Raw genomic sequence first — 24,489 nt, 5'->3', positions numbered from 1 at the left:
CACCCTCATAAGGTTCGTTTGAAAATAATGTAGCGGAATATGTCGTCCAAGTTTCGATATTGTTCGTTCTTCCCATGTTCTTTCCCACATTTGAAAAGAAACATGTTCGGCGGAAATCGGCCTGGTTGGTAGCACCAACCAAATTTCGAAAGGAAGCCCGACGTTTTGAAGCCAACTCGGTTTCTTCTTCAAGGGTAACTGAAAATACGCGGAGCAGCACAAACTCCTAACCTCTTCGTCTTATAAAAAAAAACAAAAAACAATTTAGTTTTGGAGAGCTTTTTTTTGAGGTCACAGAGGTCATGTGCGCGCACAAAAAGGACAATGCACCCCGGGGCCTGTAAAGGTTTCCTGTCTTATGCTGGATTTGCCACGATTCCAAGAAAAGTCTTCATTCGATATTTGCCTCCTTGTCACGTCCGCGTTCGCAAAGTCAATGCGATGGTCTAGGGCAGTGCTTCTCAACCACTGACTATTCGCGGACCCTTCGTGGATCCACGGAGATGATGGAGGACCCCGTTCGTGGTGAGGGGAAGAGAAAGCTATAGGTTGATAATGATGATTATTCAAACTGCGAGTTGGGCTAGTTGGTACTTACGCTTTGTAAATAAACTGTATTAAAAGTGCGAGTTCGGCTAGTTGGTACTTATACAGGGAGTTGCGAGTTGGGCTAGCTGGTACAGTGGCTGCACATAGTGATAGGTGTTGGGGTCTGGCCGGCTTTAATAATACCAAGACTATGAGAAATTTCAAAACGAATTTGGACCGCGAGATACGTGAGGCATTCATGATAATAGCGCATGGCACGAATGTGTCTATTAGTGCTCCTTGTGTTGCCGTATCCAATAAGGAGCAGGCTTTTATCAGTCACTCGACAGTTACGGCAGGCATTCCAGGGGGTTAATCAAAGTCCATCATTTTTGCGCATGTGCGGTTTTATTCTTCTTTTGACGTGTTTCCTTCATTACAGCTCAGTTACAAGTTACGCCTCGTCCTGTGTGCTTCTTTCTTTGTCCATGTTTTGTATGCGTATGTACTATGTGCCACCATGATAATGGTTCATTAAGTAGATATTATTACGGGCTGGTGCGAAGTAGACTTCTTTAGTTGACGTATACACGAGAAAGCTCATCCGAAAATTGGAACGCTTTTTCTCAATCGGATAAAGGACAACTTTTATTGCCAGGTTGACTGACGAGGCAGGGATTCGCGGACCCTTAAATGCCTTCGCGGTCCCCAAAATGTCGGCTGACCCCCATTTCAGAAACACTGGTCTAGGGTATCCCAATGTTCGGTGATGGCGCTACGTTCACTGTTGAACTTTCGCACGTCTTTCTTGTGTTGGCCGATTTTCTCGGGAAAGCTGTATAGGTGATCGTTTCTGCATTCTCAAGAAATTGAACGTGACCAATGTTTTTTGTACACCTCAAACCTATCGACCAGAAGACGGATTGTACCATGCCAATGTTCGATGCGCAAGTGAACCGGCGAGGGCAAGATATGAAGTTTACGGAGCACAGAAAACCAATACACACCGGAAGCTACCTCCATTTTAAATGTAACCACCCAACAAGGCATAAGGCGTCAATTGTTTTAACCCTCCTGCGTAGGACAATGAATACCTGCTCGTCCGAAACGGATAGCAAGAAAGAGAAGACCATAATTGCTGACTTAAAGAAAAATTGCTACTCTATTAGCATCATTGAGCGCGTCGGCCGACGCCAAAGACTTGCCAGATAAAACCAGATGCTTCTAGAAGGAAGGCAGTTCATTGAATCGCGCCCATTAGCGACCACTACGTAAAGGGGACCAGAAAAGCGCTCGCACGAGTACTGGGAAAGGAAGAAATTCTGATGGCCCACAAGCCCGCGTCCACACCGGGAAGGTTCATATTAAGACCCAAAGATCCTCAACCAAAAGAAAAAAAGCACAGGGTGTGGTTTACACCATTCAATGCGCAGACTTAGAGTGTCATCTCAGGTGGCACGCCAGAGAAATGCCCAACGTAGGCAAAGTTCTGGCAAATATAAGGGCCCAACTTTTGCCCAGTAAGGTTTTGCACCGTGGCGTTCATCAGTGCCAAAGTACGTTGCCTAATTATAGCCCAAGTTGGGCGATACTAGGGCATGCCAAAGTTTGGCTCTGCTCTGGTCCGCCACAGGAGTGCCGACGTAGTGCCACACTGGAGCCCTAACTGTCACAGAAACACCTAATTTGGGTATTTCGGACATGACAAAGTTTGGCTTTTCAATGGTCCGCCACAGGGGTGCCGGAGTAGTGCCATATTTCAACTATAACTGCCAGAGCAAAGCCTCATTTGGGTATTTGGGACATTACAAGGTTTGGTTGTTCTTGGCTCGGCCACAGTAGTGCCGAAGTAAGTGCCACGCTGGAGCCATAACTGCCAAGCAACGCCAAATTTGGATATTTCGGATAAGCCAAAGTTTGGCTTTTCTGTGATCCGCCACAGCTGTTCCAAAGTAAGTGCCGGACGTGAGGCATAACTTCCAAAGTAAATCCTAATTTGGGAATTCGGTGCATGCCGAAGTTTGGCTCTTCTCTGGCTAGTCACTGGAGTGCCAAAGAAGTGCCAAACGTGCCAAGGAAAGCCGAGAGGCCTGCTGAAGTTTGGAATCTGTCTGGTGTACCACAGAAGTGCCCTTTCGCGCACTCAAGAAGAAAATTTAAGTTAAATAAGCGTTGGAAACACGATGGTTAGATCTCATCATCTCCGTTCGTAAGCAGCACGGCGGTGCTTGGCAGTGTAGTGCCAGTACCGGCCGAAAGTCGGTTTCAGTATCGCTCAAGTGTCCAGTTTTTCAGCACAGTATGATATCCGGCAAATGTTGCCGTAGAGTCGTTTTGCCCCGGCCTAGCGTCCGCGCAATATTGTGCGAATACTGTAGGATGACCATGCTCAGTATTGGCCCAACGTCGTGCAAGTATGTGTTGTATAGGACGTTGCATATAATTTGTCACATGTCATTAACATATACGGAAGAACAAAATTTTTTCGAACGCTCTCAGAAGTTTGTTAAATCACTATCATTACACACAGCTTATTTTGGACATATTTACAAAGATCACACTTCGCTGTAAAATAAGAAACAAATGATAAAATATAAATAACACTGATTTCATGCCAAGCAAAACTCATAAATCAAAACACAAACAACCGCAAAGATTGAGAGGAAAGCAGAAGTGCTATCAGAAGCATGCTTGTAATGTAGTTACTAATAAACGCGATATAATGTAATCCTTAACCGATGCATAATCCGACTAGGGCAGCCCAAAAACTCAACCGTAAAAGAAGTTTGCGCAAATTCAAGTGACGTCTTGTCGTCGGCGAGGAGCAGTTTTTGTCGAAGCGCATCCAACAGAGCACAAGAATTCCGCGGACCCCGGCGAAAATAATGGCTATTACAGAAAAATGGGCGTGGATGTATTCCGGTCGTTTACAACCCAAAAGCACGACCGCGTCTGAAACGCACGAAAGCAACTCAACATTGAAGAGCGCATTTTGGGAACCGGACTTACGTGGCCCGCCTATTTCTATAACTATAACTTGGCAAACGGCCCAAAGTATTCCACAGATTTTCCATCAGAGCGACAGAGGGAGTCACGTGATAAATTTTCGTCCAAGCAGTTTTGTACTACGCGTTCTTCGGAGTGAAGTCACGCGTCTCGCTCCACCCTTCTGATTCGCTTAATGCGGCAGTCGCGATCGCTGACAGCCACACAAAGACGGAAAAGCAGGTGAGGAGGCGTAGCAAAAGGCGAGGTCGAAGGGGCACGAACATTGTAGCTAATCTCCCTCTGCATTTTTGACTGATAGGGAAGACATTCCATGGCTCGTACCCGAGGCTTGGAATGTCACCTTTGGTTATGGGGGAGGCAGGGGTGGGGGCGAGGAGTGAAAGACTGTGAGGGTTGATAATGTCTCACGCTTCAAAATAACTTTAAAAAAAATGAGCGCAGCTCTTGAGGAGGAGGAGGGAAGGGTACTGAGGGGAGGGTAGACCCCTCCTCCTTCTCCTCCTCCTCCCCTTATTCTTTAATATGCTCCGAGGGGGGGTCACCTGACCTCTGTAAGGAGGGGATCATGTGACCTCGAGGGGGGTGTCACGTGACTTCGGGGGGAGGGGGGGTCACGTGATCTCGGGGGGTCACGTGACCTTGGGGTGACCTTGGGGGGTCACGTGGGGTCACCTTGGAGGGTCACATGGCCTTGAGGTGACCTTGAGAGGGGTCACGTGACCTCGGGGTCACGTGAACTTGGGGTGACCTTGGGAGGAGTCACGTGACCTTGGGAGGAGTCACGTGACCTCGGGGGTCACATGACCTGGGGGGTCACGTGACCTTAAGGTGACCTTGGGGTGACCTTGGTTACGGCGACGGCGACGGTGACGCCGACGCCGCCCAAGCCGGAAACGGGCGCCTAAGAGCTGCGCTCTAAAAATCGTCCCCGCCAAGATCCTATCCTAGTTCTCCCAATTGTGAAGCGGGCACAATGCCACTGAGCCACTGTCGTTCTCTCTTTTTGTTATCGTTAGGATTTGACAGTGCTCAATCGCAATGCAAGACACGCAAAGAGCTACGCTTGCTTTTGCAATGGGCCGCTTAATAATGATATCTGTTGAGGACACGTGCGCACATCAGTCTCGCGCAGCGCTTGCTCGACGGCAGCAGTTTCTGCAACGTCGAACCATTCTCACTGCGCGTCCTGATATTGGCATGTGTACTTACGCGCGAACACAACAATCCGGCGAAATCTGCGTTTGCAAAGCTAGGTCCAGCCGCGGCAAAACATTCAGCCCAACTTTGGCTTGGAGAAATCAAGAGAAACCCAATATAAAATAAAATGTTGCGAGGAGAAAAAAACTTGGTTTCTATTTAATTAAGTTGCAGACCACTCGCGTACATGCAATACCTCATCAACCACACTGTAAGGCAGTAAGCCTAGTTCTGGTGCTTGTTTGGCGACTTTGGCCCGTAGCTGCTAGATGACAGCCAAACTATCGGGAAGCGAAGCCTAACTTTGGCGCTTGTTTGGCGACTTGGGCCCAAAGATGCCAGATGTCAGCCGAACTGCAAGGCAGTAAGGCTAACTCTTGCACATATGTGGCGATTACGGCGTAAGTGGCCAGATGACAGGCGAACTATCAAAAAGTGAAGCCGAACTTTGGCATTTGTTTGGCGATTTTGGCCCAACAATGCCAAATATCAGCCGAACTACCAGGAAGTAAGCGTAACTTTGGCATTTGTTGGGCGATTTAGGCCGAAAGATGCCAGATGACAACCGAACTACCAGGCAGTGAAGCCTAAGTTTTGCACTTGTTTGGCGAATTAGGGCCGAAATACCCAGACTCCTGCCAAGGGAGGTCAGGTTTGGCTCTACCTTGGCTGCTTCGGACTTTGGAAAGCCCTAAACTCCCAGACAGCAGCGAAATTGTGGTCCAGAGCTCTGTGCTACCTGGGATGCAACCTGCATCGACGGGACGAAGGAATTTCCTGAGCGAATCCGCCAACACAAAAACGATGTACGAAATTTTGACAGTGAACGTAGCGCCATCGCCACCCAACTTTGCGATACCCTAGGCCATCGCATTGACTTCAATAAATCGCACGTGTTTCATTTGTAACAGTGCCAAATATCCGAAGACTCATCTTGGAACCCTCGGAAGTCCAGCATACGCCAGGAAACCTAAACAGGCCCCTCGGCGCATTGCCCTCTGTGTGCACACATGGTCTTCGTGACCGGGTTCGAAAGCTGAGACGACCATCTTCATAACTAAAACAACAAATATTGTTTTTTTCAATTTTTTTTTGGAAGACGAAAAGGTTAGGAGCTGCTTCTCCTCCGCGTGCAGTCAGTCACCCTGAGGAAAAAACTGAGGTAGTTTCGAAACGTCGGGTTTCCTTTGGTGCTTTTATCGCAGCTACATTTTTCGTACTTTTTTTTTTCTTTATTTGTGTCTGCGGATACATGTTCCGCAGAGGGGGTTTAAGGCTAAAGGCACAAAGTGCCTGACGAGGCCTTAACCCCCTCTTGGCATGCAGCGAGCAACAACATACATATGCAATACATCATACACATATAATACACCATACACATGTAATACATAGTACATATATAATACATCATACATATTAAGTACAGATTCATTAAATCCATATCAGTTCAATAGCCAAATCTTCATACTGTCAAATATACAGTTTTTTAGTTTAGACATACTAAAACAGACAAGTATTAGATACATATACGTGGTATATCCAAAAGTCTAGATCACGACAGTTTTACACGAGTCTAAACGAGATATACATTGACAAACTGAAGTAGAAAAAAAAACATGAAGCTACAAAAGAAAGAATTTCAAAATACAAATAACATTCTTATACAATAACTTGTATAGACTTGTGATAAGACCTATCAAAAAACGAAGTAACGAGAAAGGTAAGGTCATTGCTAACAAAATATGATTGCAGTTTTAAGAAAGACAAGCAGTACCTAACAAAATGTGAGAGCACTGCACAGTAAATTTGTTTTACAATCTCTTTTAAATTTTGATATTGATACATCAAAGTTTAATTCGAGTAAATCACGATTCAAAATTGTAGCAGTCTGGAAGGCTAAAGTTTGTCGTCCATAATTTGTGCGTATTATAGGTACTTTACGTTTCGGTCGTCGAATATCGTACACTGGTGTTAGTTCACTTTCTAGCGCTAAGTAGGTTCTATTCCTGTGGATTAATTGAAGCAATTTAAAGTAATATATTTGATTTGCCCTAAGCATGTGATGTTTTAAAAACAAAGGTTCCGTACGTAGATTCCTGTAATCCCCCTTGTAGTCCTCGAGCATACGTAAAATTCTTTATTTCGCACCTGTGTTCCCGTCTTTAGTGACTCACTGTGTAGAAAATACGACAAGCGATTCCGATGTCTCGGATGAAATGTATTTTAATCACGCGCTCTCGCGACCACATCACCGTTTGTGCTTGGCGATGGTGCAGCAAGCTTAAAGGGAAAATAGAAAACAACGAAGCATGGGGTCCCTGCAGGGCTCCCCCTAGCAACATAGAGCAAAGTGTGTCACTCATGGGGAAGAGTCATATGTTTCATGAGACACGCTTAGTGACGGGTGGCGAATTTGTAGGCGCGTGGGAGTTTGCTTGTTGTATGATCGGAGTCGGAGGTACAGGATTATCATCCAGGAAGGCTGGCTTTATGCGGTTCATGGCAACGATCTCTGTTCGACCGTGCAAATTGATGGTCATCGTTTTTGCCGTACGGTCAATAACCTTGAACGTTCCGTTGTAAGGCGGTGTCAAACTCCTCCTGAGGCCCTCCTTCCGCAGGAAAACGTGCGTGCATGTTGTTAGATCTTGGCTTACAAAAACTCTCCGGGGGCTTGGCAGGCGAGGCGGTGTTGGTTGTAGCCGTTGGAAGATCTCCCTCAAGTTTTCCAAGTATGTCTGAGATGGGAGTTATGCAAATGTCTTGGGTGCTTTGAAGAATTCTCCGGGTAAACGAAGTGGTACACCATACACCAACTTTGCGGAGGTGAAATTCAGGTCTTGTTCGTATGTAGACCGGATACCGAGCAGGACAAGAGGCAAATGGTCCACCCAGTGAAGGCGTTCGTCTCGTGCCGTGATAGCCGCTTTGAGCTGCCGGTGTAAGGGTTCCATCATGCCGTTAGCCGACGGGTGGTATGCGGCGGTGTGGATGTGGAGGGCCCCGAGCAGGTCAGTTAGGGCCGTAAACAAGGTGCTCTGGAACTGGCGTCCCCTGTCTGTCGTTACTGTTGATGGGCACAAAGCGAGAAACCCCCGTCCCTACAAATGTTCTTGCGACGGTCTCAGCAAAGAGGTCAGCCAATGGAACTGCTTCGGACCACCTAGTGTACCGATTAACAGCTGTTAAAATATATGTAAATCCTCGAGATGGTGGGAGAGGGTCTACAATGTCGATGTGCACGTGGTCGAATCGTTCATCCGGATCTGGGAACGGTTTGAAGGGTGTTAGGGTATGTTTGTTCACTTTAAAGCTCTGGCACTGTAGACACGTCTTTACCCAACTGCGCACATCTGCGTTTATTTTTGGCCACACATAGCGTGCTGTGATCAGTCGTTGTGTATTTCGGATACCTGGATGGCTGATGGTGTGCAGGCGGTCTAAAACCTGGCGTCTCAGGGCCAACGGAACAAAAGGTCGTGCTGTTCCCGTAGATATGTCACATGTGAAGGTGGTTGAAGAGTTCGGAAGAGGTATGTCCTTGAGTACAAGTGTGGTCGTTGCATTTCGCAGAACTTATGACTCTGAATCTACCTGTTGTGCTGCACCTAAGGTCTGAAGGTTCACAGAGGCAGAAGTAGAAGAGAAGGCACCAATGCGAGAAAGCGCATCGGCTGCGCTGTTGTCATGGCCCTTGACATGTCGAAGGTCGGCGGTAAACTCGGAGATGAAGGCAAGATGTCTTATCTCACGCGCGGAGTATGGGGTGTGGTTGCCCCGAAATGCATATGTCAGGGGCTTATGGTGTGCGAGTACATGAAACGGCCGTCCTTCTAGGAAGTAGCGGAAATGTTTGACAGCCAAATAAATTGCAAGTAACTCACGCCCAAAGGTACTATAGCGGGTTTCCGCAGGCTTTAGTTTTTGTGAACAGAAAGCAAGCGGTTTCCAGACTCCGTCTAGCTGTTGTTGCAGGACAGCTCCTACAGCTGTGTCGGAGGCGTCGGTGAGGAGTCGGGTGGGTGCATCGGGAAGTGGGTGGACAGGAAGTGTTGCGTTGGCTAAGGCCTCTTTCACTGTGGAAAAGGCTGACGTAACCTCTTCGCTCCATGGGACTTCCGATGACGGTCCTTTCTTTGTCTTCAAAAGGTCTGTCATTGGTTTAAGAATTTTCGCGCACTGTGGTATGAATCTGCGATGGAAATTCACCAGACCCAGGAATTCTCGGAGCTTACGCAGAGATGTTGTTCGCGGAAACTCGCGAATGACCTTTACCTTGTCTTCCAGCGGGTGGATTCCTAGCTGGATGATGCGATGGCCAAGGAATCCTAAGCAATCCACTCTGAAGACGCACTTAGTAGGGTTAAGGGCAAGGCCGAATTCCTGTAGCCGGTCGAATAAAACACTGAGGTGTTGCTCGTGTTCGTTTGGTGTGGCACTAGCTACAAGAAGGTCGTCCAAGTAAGCGAAAACAAAAGGCAGACCTCGCGTGACCTTGTCAATGAATCGCTGGAACGTCTGAGCAGCGTTTCGCAAACCGAAGGGCATACGGACGTACTCAAACAGTCCGAACGGTGTAATGATGGCCGTTTTCACTATGTCTGCCGGTTCCACAGGAATTTGGTGATACGCTTTTACCAAGTCAATTTTGCTGTAGATGGATACACCTGTTAGATTTTCAGAGAAGCTCTGGATATGCGGCAGGGGGTAGCGATCGGGAACTGTGCAGGCGTTCACCGCTCTATAGTCTCCGCACGGTCGCCAGTTGTTGGGGTCTTTCTTAGGGACCATGTGCAGAGGTGATGCCCGATTGCTCGCTGAGGGTCGTACGATGCCTAACTGCAACATATGGTCGAACTCACGTCGTGCGATGGCGAGGCGCTCGCCGGCAAGCCGACGCTGGCGTGCGGAGGCGGGTGGGCCAGTTGTTATGATGTGGTGCGTGACTCCGTGCTTGGCAGGGAGTTCAAGGCTGTTGGGTCTTGAGAGTGTGGGGCATTCAGTGAGGATGGCTTCATAGCGCGATGTGGCTGGAAGTGGTTGCAGCGAAGTCACCGTAAAGTTGGAAGCCTTGCACTGACAATGATGATGTCGAATCTGTGAGTCGCCGTGCTTGAAGGTTCACACACAGACCCAAATGTGAGAGGAAGTCTGCTCCTAATATTGGTTGTCGCAAGTCGGTTACGATGAAAACCCATGGAAACGTTCGACGCAGTCCGATTTCGATGGTGAGGGATCGTTGCCCGTACGTCTTGATCGCAGAGCTGTTGACGGCACGCAGTGGAGGTGAAGGCGCCTGCTGCTGGAGGCGGTCGTTGCGTGACGCTGGTAAAATGCTGACTTCAGTTCCAGTGTCAACAAGGAAGCGGTGCCCTCCGATTCGATCGAAGACAAAGAACAAGCGGCTTGTTGTGTGGCCTTGGTTACCCGCCGCTGCTAGTGCTGGGCCTCTGCGTTTCCCGACCACGAGCAAGGGCTCGTGCACCGTGTGGTTCGCTCACCGAAGCGGCGATAGTACCTAGCAGTGCTGGTCAGAACGCGAATCTCGTGGGGACGAAGACCTGTAACGAGAGGGAGTGCGTAGCGGGGATCGCGACGGTCGCGCTAGAATTGTTTGCGATTGACCCATGGCAGCAATGGCGTTCGTGAGCTGCTCCAGTTTTGTGTCTATGTTCAAAGCCCGTTTTTCCCAGGCTGTTGGTTGCAGTGTTGCGACAGCACTCACGGTCTGCGAGGAATATTCCGCGGTGCGGTCGGCAACCACTGCCAGGAGGTCTAGGGGCATGTCTTCGGCAGTGGCCACCATCATCCGCATGCCTTGAGGAAGCTTCTGGAGGAACAACTGCCGCAGTATGAAACCTTGTGCTTCTGAAGCTTGCGGTTCTAACAGCTGCTTCATGGGGTGTAGAAGTTGCGTCGGGCGACGATCGCCCAGTTCTTCGGCGGTGAGGAGCTGTTGGATGCGGGAGCTCTCTGATGTCATTGTCCTGGCGAATGTATTATCTTCAAATGGCCGTAGGCATCTTCTCGTTGCGTAGTCGAGCTGGTCTGCCACCTCCGCTGGTAAAGAGGCGACGACGTGGTAGTAGCGCGTCATTTGCGTTGTGATCCTTCTTAGGTGGAAACGGGCCTCGTCCTGAGTAAACCAGACTTGCGGGTTCTTAGCCCAGAACCTTGGCAGACGAACCTCGATCATAGCGAGAGGGGAGTCACCAGAGGTTGCTGTCACGTCACAGTCTAAAGAAGCGTTGCCTTGTTCCATGTTTAGCTTGGATCCGGCGTGCGAGGTGTAAACGTGACGCTGTTCATGATTCCGGGTCACCAGTTTGTAGAAAACACGTCAAGCGACTCCGATGTCTCGGACGGAAGGTCTTTTAATCACGCGCGCTCGCGACCACATCACCGTTTGTGACTGGTGATGGCGCTGCAAGCTTAAAGGGAAAATAGAAAACAACGGAGCATGGGCCCCTACACACTGCTCCTCATTCAAATACACGTAACTGTTGTTAGAAGCAAAAAAAAAAAAAAAAAAAAACTAAATTTATTTTGACGATGAGGAAATTGTACTTTTTTTATTTCATACCATCGCAATGAGCCGATGATTTTTGTTTTCGGGTAGTGAGCGCCAGGAAGGTGTGCAGACTCTATAAATGAAGTATAGCATCCTCCTTTGAAGGAGAAACTGATGTGTCTTCTATGTTCCTTTAGAAAGGGTGGAACGCTGCACCTAAAAATGGGGAGCAGATGTGCTCCCTTAAAAGACATATGCAAAGACGAAAAAAATGCTTTAAACAACGTGGACAAAAATTATATGATAAATAAGATTTAAAAAAAAAATGCACAGCTATATTTACGCTGGGAAATGAATTTGTAGTTGACGCCCGTGGGAGCCCGCGGAAAAGTGGTCGCTATTGACACATTGTGCTTGCGTTCTTTTGGGAGCCTTAAATGAGCTCTAAATGTTGCTTATTAATCTTCGATTTAGGTGTAACAAAAACGAAATGAAAATGAATACGTAACTTTTAGAGCCCATACGAGCTCCCGAAAAAAAAAAACGCGTGCACCAGGTGGTAAGCCGGTACGCCGGTTAGAAATTAGCGGCGGCGGGGGCGTCGTTAAGAAGCGTGCTCAGCCGACAGTGTGAGCGTTCTGGGAGGTTTAGCGGCAGCACTAAACGGCACCGGCGTAACTTGCGCCTGCAGTAGCGCGGAGCGGCGGCGCGCAGGTCTGCCGCGTGGGAAGTGGCGGCTCCCACGGGCGCCAACTACAAATTCGTTTCGTGTCGTAAATACAGCCTTAAAACTATTTTTTCCTTTGTTAATTCATTTGATGACATTCGTTTTCCGTCCAGCCTTTGCCTGTGCATATGTCCTTTAAGAATAAAGTTGCTACACTTTTCTATCCAATTGAGAAAAGTTCCTCCCTTAAACCAACATGGCGGCTGGTAAACGAGATCCGGGTCGAAGGCTTAGCCAGCTGCACGCCTTTTCATCGGAGTGACAGAGCACGGCCAAAAAGATTTCCAAAGTTTTTTACGTGCCCTGTGACTCTCCAAACATCCACCTTCAAGCACCGGCATCATATTTTGTACGGGAAAGAGAGCAGTGTTTGCGTGTTGTGGTTCAGCGCTTAGGGCCAGGTGGTGTGATTGATATAAATGCCAAAAAATAATATTCAAAATATATCGTTGCAAAGACTTCTGTCAGGATTTTCGCAGCACTAAAAGAGAGAAATATTTGACATAGAACTAGGCCAGGTTTGACGACACTTTTTACAAGTTTAAACATGCGAGCTCTAACGGAATTCCGTTCGAACTCAGCTGACCATTGTGATGTACAACACGGTAGGACAGCTGTCCGCTAGTTCTCATGCCTCCAGCAGCGAACTTAGCGTCATCGTGGAAACATAAAAAAAAATCCGTCTGATACGCATAACAAGCTCAACGGCCTCCTAATGTCCGCTGATCTCCAAGTGAAACTGAAGCTGCATGTGATTACAACAATCATCTTGTGACAAGCATCAGGAAATTTCAGATTGGTCTAACACACCAATAGCCAATCGAGACTTGCCGATCTGCAATTACATGTGCAGATGTCACTTATTGGGTCTCAAATGCTACCGACTGGCTCGCACAATGTTTCAGAGTGGGAGATCCAAATGCAAAGCTGACATATTTTGATGACTGTAGAAAGAAGGTGCAAACGTACAGGGCACAGTCTGAAAAACCTGCTGATAAGAACAAAGACATTGTCATTAGAGGCAAGTTCTCCTACCTACTTTGGGTGAGGGAAATGACGCCATCACCTGACATTAGAAAATATAATAATGCAAAAATAAATCTATACAATTTCTGGAAGAGATGTACGACGAAAAGCAATGTTTGGTAAGATACCATTTTCGCAATCTGCTTGACATGCACTACAACAAGTCGACAAAAGATGTCAAACGGATGGCAGGTTCTGAGATCGATCGCCCTAAGTCTATTTCAAGAACAAATGCAGTTCGTTTCTATAGACAATTGCCTCTGTACAAAACATCCCAAGGTAACAGAAGCATAGTTTTGTTAGAGCGTCTGGGAAGGCACGATGCGATACCAAACGTGCATAAGGCTCATTGCAAATCCTTCAGAAGATAGATGTTCACTTTCACGAAAACAAAAATAGCGGTCAGAGCGCAAAAAGTTTCAGCAAGAATTCAAAACTGCTCAGATAATCAAAATTAACACTCTTCATCAGAAGCCGTTTTGTGAAGCAGTGGTGTGACCTCCAAATGTCTGTTTTGTCCGAAGCTCGGTAAACCTCTTCTCGGACGACCCTGGCGAGTGAGAGTGAGGGCGGGCGATCAGCAGCGGGTAGGATCTTGCAGATCTCGGACCGGACAATAGTCCTGACGATCTCCCGAAGGCTGTCGACACCGGTGGTGTACAGGTCAGTCGGGAAGCTGCGCCAGTTGGAGCAGCAGCTTCGCCGACGAGACAGTGGAAGTGGCTTACTTGGGACTTCAGTGTACGCTCGATATGGATGACCTCAATTAAGGGCACTGCCTCGCAGTGCCCTCAAGCTAGAAGTAGAGGCCCCCAGGTGCTGCCCAGTTGTCCATACGTTGTGGTGGATTACACATTTATAATGTTGCAGCCAGTCCCCTATATCCTCGCGCTCTTAGCCGTGAAATGGCGTCGGAGTGCGCGGAGTATCAGGAAGGATGACGAGCGGTGGGGTAGTAATCGTCGCGTCCTGTTTCTTTACTTCCTGTGGCAGGGGACCGAGTTTCAATGGTTAAATTTGACGTATTCTGCGAAGGGTATCCTTCCGAGAATAAATATCGCACTTGGTCTCTTGAGGGGTACAATTCACGGGTATATAATGTGAAACCCAGCACTTCCACCACAATATCACAAATAACGACTGATGAGGCGACGAATAGACAAAAATAAACTAAACGTTTAATCTGGCAAACTTGTGCCGAAAAAACAAGGAAGAGAATAACAGAAGGTAACAGGACGGCGTCGTAGGCGTCGATTGTCAATGTGAATGCAGAGTTGAACAATTACGAAATACTGCCTAGGTAAGGCGCGGCGCGGCCTATTTTGAGCCTTACCTACCGTATTGAATAAACCAGCAAGGTTTTTTCAAGCTGGGCAAGCTGGTTTAGCTGGTTTTTATGCTGGTTCGAGCTGGTTCGAGCTGGTTCGAGCTGGTTCGAGCTCGTCTAGGTAATAATCCAGCTGGTTCAAGCTGGTTCAAGCTGGTTCGAGCTGGCGCTGCAGCTGGGCAAGCTGGTTCGAGCTGGTACTGAAGCTGGTTCAAGCTTGGCAAGCTGGTTCAAGCTGGTTCGAGCTGGCACTGCAGATGGCCAAGCTGGTACTCGAGCTGGTTCAAGCTGGTCGTGCTGGTTCAAGCTGGTTCTGTATCTGGCCCAAGCTGGTTCAAGCTGGTCTTGCTGGGAGCGCGCACGCCAAGGTCGGCAAGAGCTTGTCGAACTGGCATTGCCGGGAGCGCGCGCGCCAAGGTCGGCTGGGGTGGGGACGATGCCACGTCCTGTTCTTTGCCGTCTCGTTTTTGGTAGACGACCGGGCGCTTCAGGCATGCTGCGAGCTTCCTTTGTGTGCGAGAAAAGAGAGAGAGTGAGTAGTTGGAACGGAGAATTTGAGACACGTTTGGCTACCTTGGGCACATTTTTGTAGGGACGGCTGTGTGCGCGTCGTTTGGCGACTACTTGAACGGCGGTGCAAGCGAAGCGGGATTTAAGGAGACAGCGAGCGGCAGTCCGTTCAGCGCGGGAAGAAGTCGGATGCCCCGACTGAAGCGTCGTTTTGTGTCTTCGAACACCTGTGTGCTCGGGAATGAGGGTGGTGCCGAGGAGTATCGCCAATGCCATCCAAGCCACACGGATTTCCTCGCCTCTGCCGACTACGCAAGAGGACGCTTCGCCCCCATTACGGGCGGGACCCAAGTTCGCTTCTCTCATCCGTGTAGTATTTTTTATTGTTATTGCTTGTTTCTGGCCTGTGTCTAGTATTTTTAGTGTTGAGAGATAAGCAATCTAGTTTTAATAGCATTGTTTGTTTTGCACCGAGAACTACTATCTGTGCGCCGGTTAGTACTGTGTCAGCGCAGTGGATGTGTAGCATCTGAGCTCATGTGAGCAGACCGCGAATACGAAAATAATAAATTAGATGCCGAGCTGGCTTTTCTGAAGCGTTTGGCTTGTTTATCCTGTGTATTCATTTAAACTGGTTAAAATGGTGGGGAAGTGCACCAGCCTAACCAGCATGGGCAGTTCACCCAGCGTGACCCAGCATTTGCCCAGCATTCACCCAGCACGACCCAGCATCCAACCAGCACGACAAGCCGGGCATGCTGGAGAAATAACCCAGCATGAAGCTGGGATGCTGGGACCAGCTTGTGCTGGTTTTTTCAATAGGGTAGGAGCATAGAAATGTCTACATCGTTGGCTCTGGATGCATACGTTGTGAGCACGAACAAGCCCCTATACGGCTCTCCAAGATTCTGAAACCTTCTGCTTACATAAGGAAAGAAAATAAAAACGGCTTGCAATGGTGGGATTTGAACCCCGTCCATCTGCGGTGGTGACAAGCATGCTGCCGACTTGGCTAGCTGCGCACATGGCAATATGACCATTGCAGGGAACAATGAAATGGTACTGAATGAAAAGCACAGCTTTCACTGCGTGAAAAGAGGTAATGTGGCAACGCACCGTGTAAAAAAATAGAATTACAAAACCTGCAAGAGCTTCAATGCAAGCGCTACATTGTATCCCGATTCTAATATTACAATTCAAATTAAAGAGTTAAGAACAGAGCACCAAGAACGAATTAGGAAAGACAACCTCCAACCCTAATGAAGCACAACTGGTGTCTTTGGGTGTTCTGATAGGAGACGATTATTAGCTGGATTTTGTTAACGCGCACGTAACAAAATTGGGTAAAGCTTTGATGGCGTCAGATTCCTTGATATAATTTTTATTTAGTGGACGGGTTCACATAACTGCGACGGTATTTGCATTTCCACAAGCTATAATTTGCAGGTTTCAATAGACATCGGAAAGACGTAAGCCATCCTCAAGTGGTTTCGACAGACAGAATATTTAGGGTTGTCAAAGAACCCAGACAAGGTGTGAATCGGAAGCGCCAAAAAATAGTATAAAAAAAAAAAAATGTCGAACGCGCGGGAAACGGAAAAATATACACCAAGCCGCAATTTGTTATACTTCAAAGAGGTTCATTTTATATTCGGAACTGAGCTTCAAATAATCTGGTAATTATCGCGAAACTTTGAGGAACTGACGATAAACTAATGATCTCTAACATACCTACAGACTTGCTCATGACCTTAGGAATGTCATGGACTCCTTTGGGACGATTCATTCTTTTTTTATTGAACATTTGAACATCTGTAAGCTAAAGCGAAGATTACGCGACCTGCATTGCCAAGCACAAAAAAACAAAAAGTTATAAAACCCAAAGGAAGTACTGGCGCCATTTGACATTCGATTGTGCCAAGCAATTTTTGCAAAAGATTCTGATGGACGTTTATTATTGAGCACCCTACCTGGTGGTGATGGCTTCATGGGGAACCGGTGTGGTTTTCAAACCGTGAAAGTTGTGCCATTTTGAAACATATGGCAAATACCTTGACACAGATGGAGGCTGTGATAAACTGGAATGACTCATTAATCTATATAATGAGCCAGGTACGTGAACCACTTCGTATCCCAAGAGAGCAAGGCTCATCACCAATTTTTACACGGGGCCGTGTAAGACAGGCACAGAGAGAGGAATTAAGAAGGGACGAACAAAATATTACATCCTCAGGTCGACAAATGCGGGAAATTTGACGAACACGGCGTCGTCTAGGATAATTGTTGGTGATGTGCTTATTGCTTACAAGGTCCGACCACGTCTCTGGTAGAAAATGAGAAAAGTTGACGATGCTTGTCCTGTACCTCATGACTTGGTACTTGTGGATAAACAAACGGATAATAATGAAGGGTTTAATTCAAACGCTGCTCCTCATTGAGGTAAAAAATGAACACATCTTTCAGTTGTCAGTGATTGTGTTAAAGCGAAACAAAGCTAATATTTCATGACACTAAAGAAAACAATGAAAAGTAGCGCCGACAAGTCATATTTTATCAACACTCCGTACGACGGCCTTTCCTTCTACTCTCTAGCATTTAGAAATATAAATTTTATAAACATGCTGTAGCGTTAAACTTCGCGACCGCAGTTAAACTTTTTTTCCGTAAACTGTGGGCTACGGCTCTCCTTTAGCAGCTGAGACTATAACGGTGTAATCGCAGCAATCGCCGGTATGGGCGTCAGATAGGAGAAAATAGGAAATTATCCGTTTGATCTCAAAGAAAATCGCGCGAGTCCGTCGAAGAGCGCCACTTCCATGCCTGAACCTTCCCAGCAAATATGCCATGCGATTCTATTGAAGTTAATGTTGAAACCTTCGTATCGGCTAGGTTATCGAAGAGCGTGGAATTGGGGTCCAGTACTCTACCAAAATATTCCGCAGATTACCGGGAGATAGCCAATTAGGTTTTGGTGGGAAAGAGCTGGGGACAGACGGGGAGAGCGAGGCAAACCATAGATCTGTGAGCCAAGTTGTTTCTTTTTCAATAGCAGCAACCAACCTTGCTATAGTTAAGGTAATTAATTCTTTGGTATGTTACACATCCGCTTTATCGCATTTGAGAATAAATTCTGTCGGCTAGTATGAAATATCAGTGAGATGTTCCTTGCTCCCTTATTTCCAAATATAAACAACTTAACTGAATAAATTGGTTAAACTCACTGCTCACGCGTCGAGTTAAACCATGGTTTCTGAACGACGTCCCCGTGTTCAAATTGTAAGATTCTACTCGCTATGAAGATCAGGCTAAACATCTGCCCATTAGACCCACCGGAGAAGTGGAGGAAGACAACATTCGTCAAAAAGACGGAACAAATGGCGAACTGGTCTCATCAAATGCACAATATGAATAGTCAAACAGAAATTGCTATAGCTCAAAACATTGCTGCACTGCCCACAAAAAAATGCGATCGGAAACGATCCCTCAATAGCTTCTTTGTCGCTAGAGTATAGCCTGTCATTTTCAGTCATAAAATCACCGGCTTGCGGTGCTCTCCATTGCATTACTATTAATGCCGTGGCTCACAGTTAACGCGTCGAATAATTTTGCAGCACGAGCCGAGCTGCATCGACAACACGCGCTTGTTTTCTTTCGTCATATGGCAGCTCCTCCATTTCGGCCAAAAATAAAATAAACGTCTTCCACTACAGTGGTTCATGGTCTTCGTGACGTCACACGAACCAATGCCTAAACGCTGCATTTCTATATTAGCGTAACTAAAGTGCAGACGTTTTAGCGTTCAAAAAGTGTAATATAGTATATCATTACGAGATGAGTGAGTTTCTTGCTTTCACTTTGATTTTAAACTGGTGAAATAGAATAGTATTACACAGCATCACTCATTCTCAAGTCTCTTCATGTTAAATGCGCTTTTTGCAATAAAGGTGCTCAGAGCTAGCTTGTTATGTGGTATGATTTCGCAAATTCAAACACGTTGTTTGATCTGGGATGTTAAGGGGGATCCTAAGCCCTACAATGCTGGAGATATCGTCTTTTACCTTACGGAAAAAAATATTGGCAGCGACCTTTGAAGTTTTACAACAAATGAAATTTAGCATTTCAAGAAGCATCGTTTAATTGTGTTTAAAAAACATTAAACGGTCGTATGAAGAGGTGAAGAATCTGTTTTTTTAATTTACCCGCTAAATTAATTGAAGAAACTGACTTGGTATAGGTCACATGACTTAAGGTTGCGCGACGTACATGTTGTATCTATATTTAGCGGGAAGACTGACTGTATATTTGTCACGTCTCATCAATGTCCACGCAAAATCTAGCGGGTGAACGCTCTTTTATGTGAGGCAACGCAGAGAAACTTGTGAGGTCATTTTACGTTATACGGCGCCCGAGTCGATCAAGCCGCGCTTCAGGCGTTCGCAAGGAAGTAGAACATCACGGAATGTGCAATAAAATGTTTAGTGACTCACATTACGTCGCCTCAATTTAGTTCTCTGATAGCATCTACAGATTGTCCGCACCTTCAATTAGTGATTCGAGAATGAAGACCCTCAATCAAGACTTGTTCAGCCCCCGCTGGCCCTTTCCTTAAGTAGCCTTCGAGCCCTTTTTTCTACCGCCGCATCTCGCTCCTGCCGACGATGGAATTACTAGCCTTCTACCAAGGATGTTTTGTCTATAGGGTGTTCCAAGTCACAAGGCTCGATCTAAAATGTTCCGTAAAAATCTACGCATGCACGTAGTCATCTAAACTTTTCGTCAAAGGTGTATTTCAGAGGTCTGTTTTTCTTGTAACATAACAAGGCGTAGCTCTCTTTGTCAAAACATAGGGCCCAGAAACTAGCAAGGATCACCGGCGAGTGGCGGCGCAGACGACTAAGTCGAGTTGCGTGGTGCGTTTGCTGCGCGTAATGATAGATGGCGTCTGGAGCAGCGTCTGATGGTGTAGCTAACCAGGGAAAGAAAGCAGACGACACGCAGACGAAATCCGTGGGCAGCAAAAGCGCCGTCGTTATGCGGGCGCATTTCTTAGAGCGAAGCTGTCTATGACTAGGTTCTGGCAGATCGTCTCCGGGGTCAGACCGAGCGTTGACCAGCAATTTCGCTCTGTTAATGCTGCAGACTCCCGTGTCGCACGCAGGCGCCTTCTCGGTATCAAAGATTTGAAGTAAATACGAAAATAGAGCGTTGACAAACGCGCTTGCAAGATGCCATTTGATTTAGGCTTTTGCTTTAGAACACTCAATGCCGCAGACGCCGCTACCGCACGCGTGCGTCTTCCCAACACAACCGTCTCTCTCTCTCGCTGACATTGCGCAATGCCACGCGCTCTTCGGCGGCCACCTGCTGAATATCGCGCTTCTAACCTTATCAGTTGGACTTCAGACTTCAAATGGGTCGCACCCATGTTTTACGTTCCGAAGAGGAGCAGCGGGAGAACGAGGAGCGTCGTCGCGCCCAGAAGCGGCACGCTACCAAGATAAAACCGCCGTTGCCGCTGCTCCCAGCCCGACATTGCAAATATCACCAGAGCGCCAGGAAATACCGTTGAGAATAATACAGGAAACTCCGGGCTAAAATGGGAGACGGAAGTAGAAAGCGATCCTGGCGGTGTGGAGTGGACAACTTGCCACTTTCCCCGGAAATGAATCAAGTGGGTCTGACTCACTAGAGAAATTGATAGTCTATGAAATATTCCCATTTTTTGATGCAGCATAGGCAGCATAAGCTTGTGATATTGGACCTCTTGGTATTTTGATGTCCAAATGCAGTGTGTTGTATAGACCAGTCAGGGTTTGTATAGTGATTTTGTACAATCTAAATGATCATTAACCTTTTCTGAGATTGTTGATTTATTTGTTTTATTCCTACCGAAACATATGCCCTTGGCTCCAAGTGACCATAATTGGCAATAGGCATCAATTTTTTATGAGACCGACTTGAAATGACTCCGAGTGACTAGAAGTGATGATTATTGATAATTTTGTGATTTTTCTGCTTGCTTACTCTTATGAACCGCTTCAGGTAACTTTTGTTGGCTATTAGCATCATCTTTGACCAGATTCACCTTAAATGGCTGCCAATGGCTATTGATGAGATAATTGACCATTATCTCTTTCGGCATTGGTGAATGCATATGATTTCAACTGGCTGTTATTGGATATCAGCCTCCACTTTTATATATATTTGATAGATATGGCTACAAATATTAATGAGTAATGAAAACTGAGCTATTTCTGTTTATAAACTGGAATTACTTCAGGTGGCTATTGTTGACTATTAGAATATATTTCTGACCAGATAGGCTCAATGGCTACTAATGGCTGTTAGTATAATATCAATTATCTTCTGTCTGAGTGTTTATGAATGAGAATGGCTTCAAGTGGCTATTATTGGCTATAAGCACCTATTTTGGAATAGATTGGCTGCAAATGGCTGCAAACCGCAATCAGTAGATAACTATTACTTGAGCTATTTTTTATATTTACGAAATGGATTGGCTTCAAGTGGATAATGTTGGCTATTTGTATTTATTTTTGACCAGATCGAATTGAAATGGCTGCTGATGGATATTGATGAGATCAATAAACAATTATGTGCTATTTCAATACTTAAAAATGAGTATGGCTTCAAGCGGCTATTATTGGCTTATGCATCAAATTTTAGATAAATTTGATTGAAATGGCTACAAATGGCTATTAGTGACTAGTGTTGATATTTATGTGTGTTTCATTGTTTACTAACTGGAACAAGGACCTCCTTCAACTGGAATGACTTTAAGGGGCTATTGTTGGCTATTAGCATATATTTCTGACCAGATTGGCTTCAAATGGCTAGCAATGGCTATTTGTAAGTATAATTGACGATTCTGGGTTATTTCAGTGTTGATGGATGAAAATGGCCACAAGTGGCTATTACTGGCTGTAAACATTTATTTTTATTGCAATGGCTTAATTTGGCTACAAATGGCTATTAATGACTACTGTTGACAGTTATGAGTGATTTTTGTGTTCACCAACTGGACTGGCTTTAAGTGGCTATTGTTGACTTTTATCATCTATTTCTGGCCAGATTTGCCTCAAATGGCTTGTAACGGCTATTAGCGAGTATCATTGACAATTATGTGCTATTTCAGTATTTTTGGATGAAACTGGCTACAAGTGGCTATTACTGGCTATAAGCATTTAGATTGGCTTAACATTGCTACAAATGGCTAGTAGTTGCTAATGTTGATATTTATCAGCAGGTTTTATGTTTATTAACTGGAATGGCTTTTAGTGGCTATTGTTGGCTATTAGCATCTATGTCTGGCCAGATTGGCCTCAAATGGTTTGTAATGGCTATTAGCGAGTATAATTGACAATTATGTGCTATTTCAGGGTTTTTGGATGAAACTGGCTACAAGTGGCTATTACTGACTGTAAGCATTTATTCTTTATCGAATTGGCTTGAAATAGCTACAAATGGCTATTAGTGGCTAGTCGTGATAGTTATGAGCAATTTTAGTGTTTACTAACCGGACATGCTTTTAGTAGCTGTTGTTGTCTATTACCATTCATTTTTAACCAGGTTGGCTTCAATGGGCAAGCAATAGATATAGCAAGTATAATTGTGGATATTCATGAATAGCCATTCAATGGATATTCATGAATAGCCATGCATAGCCATTTGAAGCAATTCTGGTGAAAATATATGGTAATAGCCAAAACTAGCCGCATGAAGCCATTTCAGTTAGTAGACAAAGAAATAGTTGCTAATTATAAATACTAGTCACTTTAAGCCATTTGTAGCCAATTCAAGCCGCCCAGGTTAGGAACAAATGATTATAGCCAATAATAGCCAATCCAAGCCAACCAAGTCAAGAATAGATGCCTATAGCCAATAATATCCATTTGAAGTCATTCAAATCTATATAGGCTCCAATTGCATAAATTGTAAATAATAGTTGCTGATAGCCATGGATAGCCATTTCAAGCCAATTCAGTAAAATAGATACTAATAAGCCAATATTAGCCAGTTGAAGTCATTTTCCATCATAATCACTGAAATAGAAAGAATTGTCAACTATATTCATGAATAGCCATTTGTAGCCATTTGAAGCCAGTCTGGTAAAAAATAGACGGTAATAGCCAAAACTAGCCGCATGAAGCCATTTCAGTTCGTAAACAAAGAAATAGTTGCTAATTATAAATACTAGTCACTTTAAGCCATTTGTAGCCAATTCAAGCCGCCCAAGTCAGGAACAGATGATTATAGCCAATAATAGCCAAGCCAACCAAGTCAAGAATAGATGCATATAGCCAATAATATCCAGCTGAAGTCATTCGAATCTATATAGACTCCAATTGCATAAATTGTAAATCATAGTTGCTGACAACCATGTATGGCCATTTTAAGCCAATCTAACAAAAATACATGCTAATAGCCAATAATAGCCATTTGAAGTCATTTTCAGTCATAGTCACTGAAATAGCATAGAACTGTCAACCATATCCACGAATAGCCATTCATAGCAATTTGAAGCCAGTCCGGTAAAAAATATATGGTTATAGCCAAAACTAGCCGCATGAAGCCATTTCAGTTTATAGTCAAATAGCTGCTAATTATAAATACTAGCCGCTTTAAGCCATTTGTAGCCAATTCAAGCCACCCAAGTCAGGAACAGATGATTATAGCCAATAATAGCCAATCCAAGCCAACCAAGTCAAGAATAGATGCCTATAGCCAATAGTATCCAGTTGAAGTCATTCAAATCTATACACACTCCAATTGCATAAATTGCCAATAATAGTCGCTGATAGACATGTATAGCCATTCCAATCCGATTTGGCCAAGAACTGCCCATAGCCAATAATAGTACACTTGAATCCATTCATATTCAAAACATCATGAATAGTATGTCGCCAAATGTCACTAATATTCATTCTGAAGCGATTTAAGGTGATATTGTTAAGATGATATGCAATTGCTAACAATAGCCACTTGAAGCCATTTTCATTCATAAGTATAGAATAGCAGAATATTGCGACCAATAGCCAGTAATAACCATTTTTAGGCAATTCGAGCCAACCAGGTCAATAACAGATGCCTATAGCCAATAATAGCCATTGGAAGCCAACTCAGCCTGCATAAAATCAAAAAAGTCGAAATAGTGACTGATCATTGATAGTCACTAGGAGTCATTTGGACCCCAAATTTGCTATAGAATTTATAAACATGATAATATAGCCAATAATAGCCATATGAAGCCAAATCAGTCTGCACACAATCAGGTAAGTCGAAATAGTGACTAATAGCCATTGAAAGTCTCTAGAAGTCATTTGGACCCCGAATCTGCTGTAGAAATAAAAAAATATGATTGTATAGCCAATAGTAGCCATTGGAAGCCACAAATGAGCCTGCATAAAATCAAATAAGTCGAATTAGTGACTGATAGGGATTGATAGTCACTAAAAGTCATTTGAACCCCAAGCCTACATTATAATTTATAAACATAATCATATAGCCAATAATAGCCATATTAGGCCAACTCAGTCTGCACACAATCAGGTAAGTCGAAATAGTGACTAATAGCCATTGATAGTCTCTAGAAGTTATTTGAACCACGAATCTGCCATATAAATAAAAAATATTATT

At 45.3% G+C, this 24,489-nt stretch overlaps 1 protein-coding gene across 1 annotated transcript in view; it reads left to right on the top strand.

Moving 5' to 3' along the window:
* LOC115332280 (putative acyl-CoA synthetase YngI) overlaps nucleotides 1-24,489 on the top strand; it is a 257,512-nt gene that overhangs the window by 112,802 nt on the left and 120,221 nt on the right. The gene's annotated exons all lie outside the window — the stretch shown is intronic.

The sequence above is a fragment of the Ixodes scapularis genome, unplaced genomic scaffold (assembly GCF_016920785.2).
Source record: "Ixodes scapularis isolate PalLabHiFi unplaced genomic scaffold, ASM1692078v2 ptg001212l_1___fragment_1__unscaffolded, whole genome shotgun sequence".
Classification (NCBI taxonomy): Eukaryota; Metazoa; Arthropoda; class Arachnida; order Ixodida; family Ixodidae; genus Ixodes; species Ixodes scapularis.
This window is presented reverse-complemented; position numbering and strand designations above follow the sequence as displayed.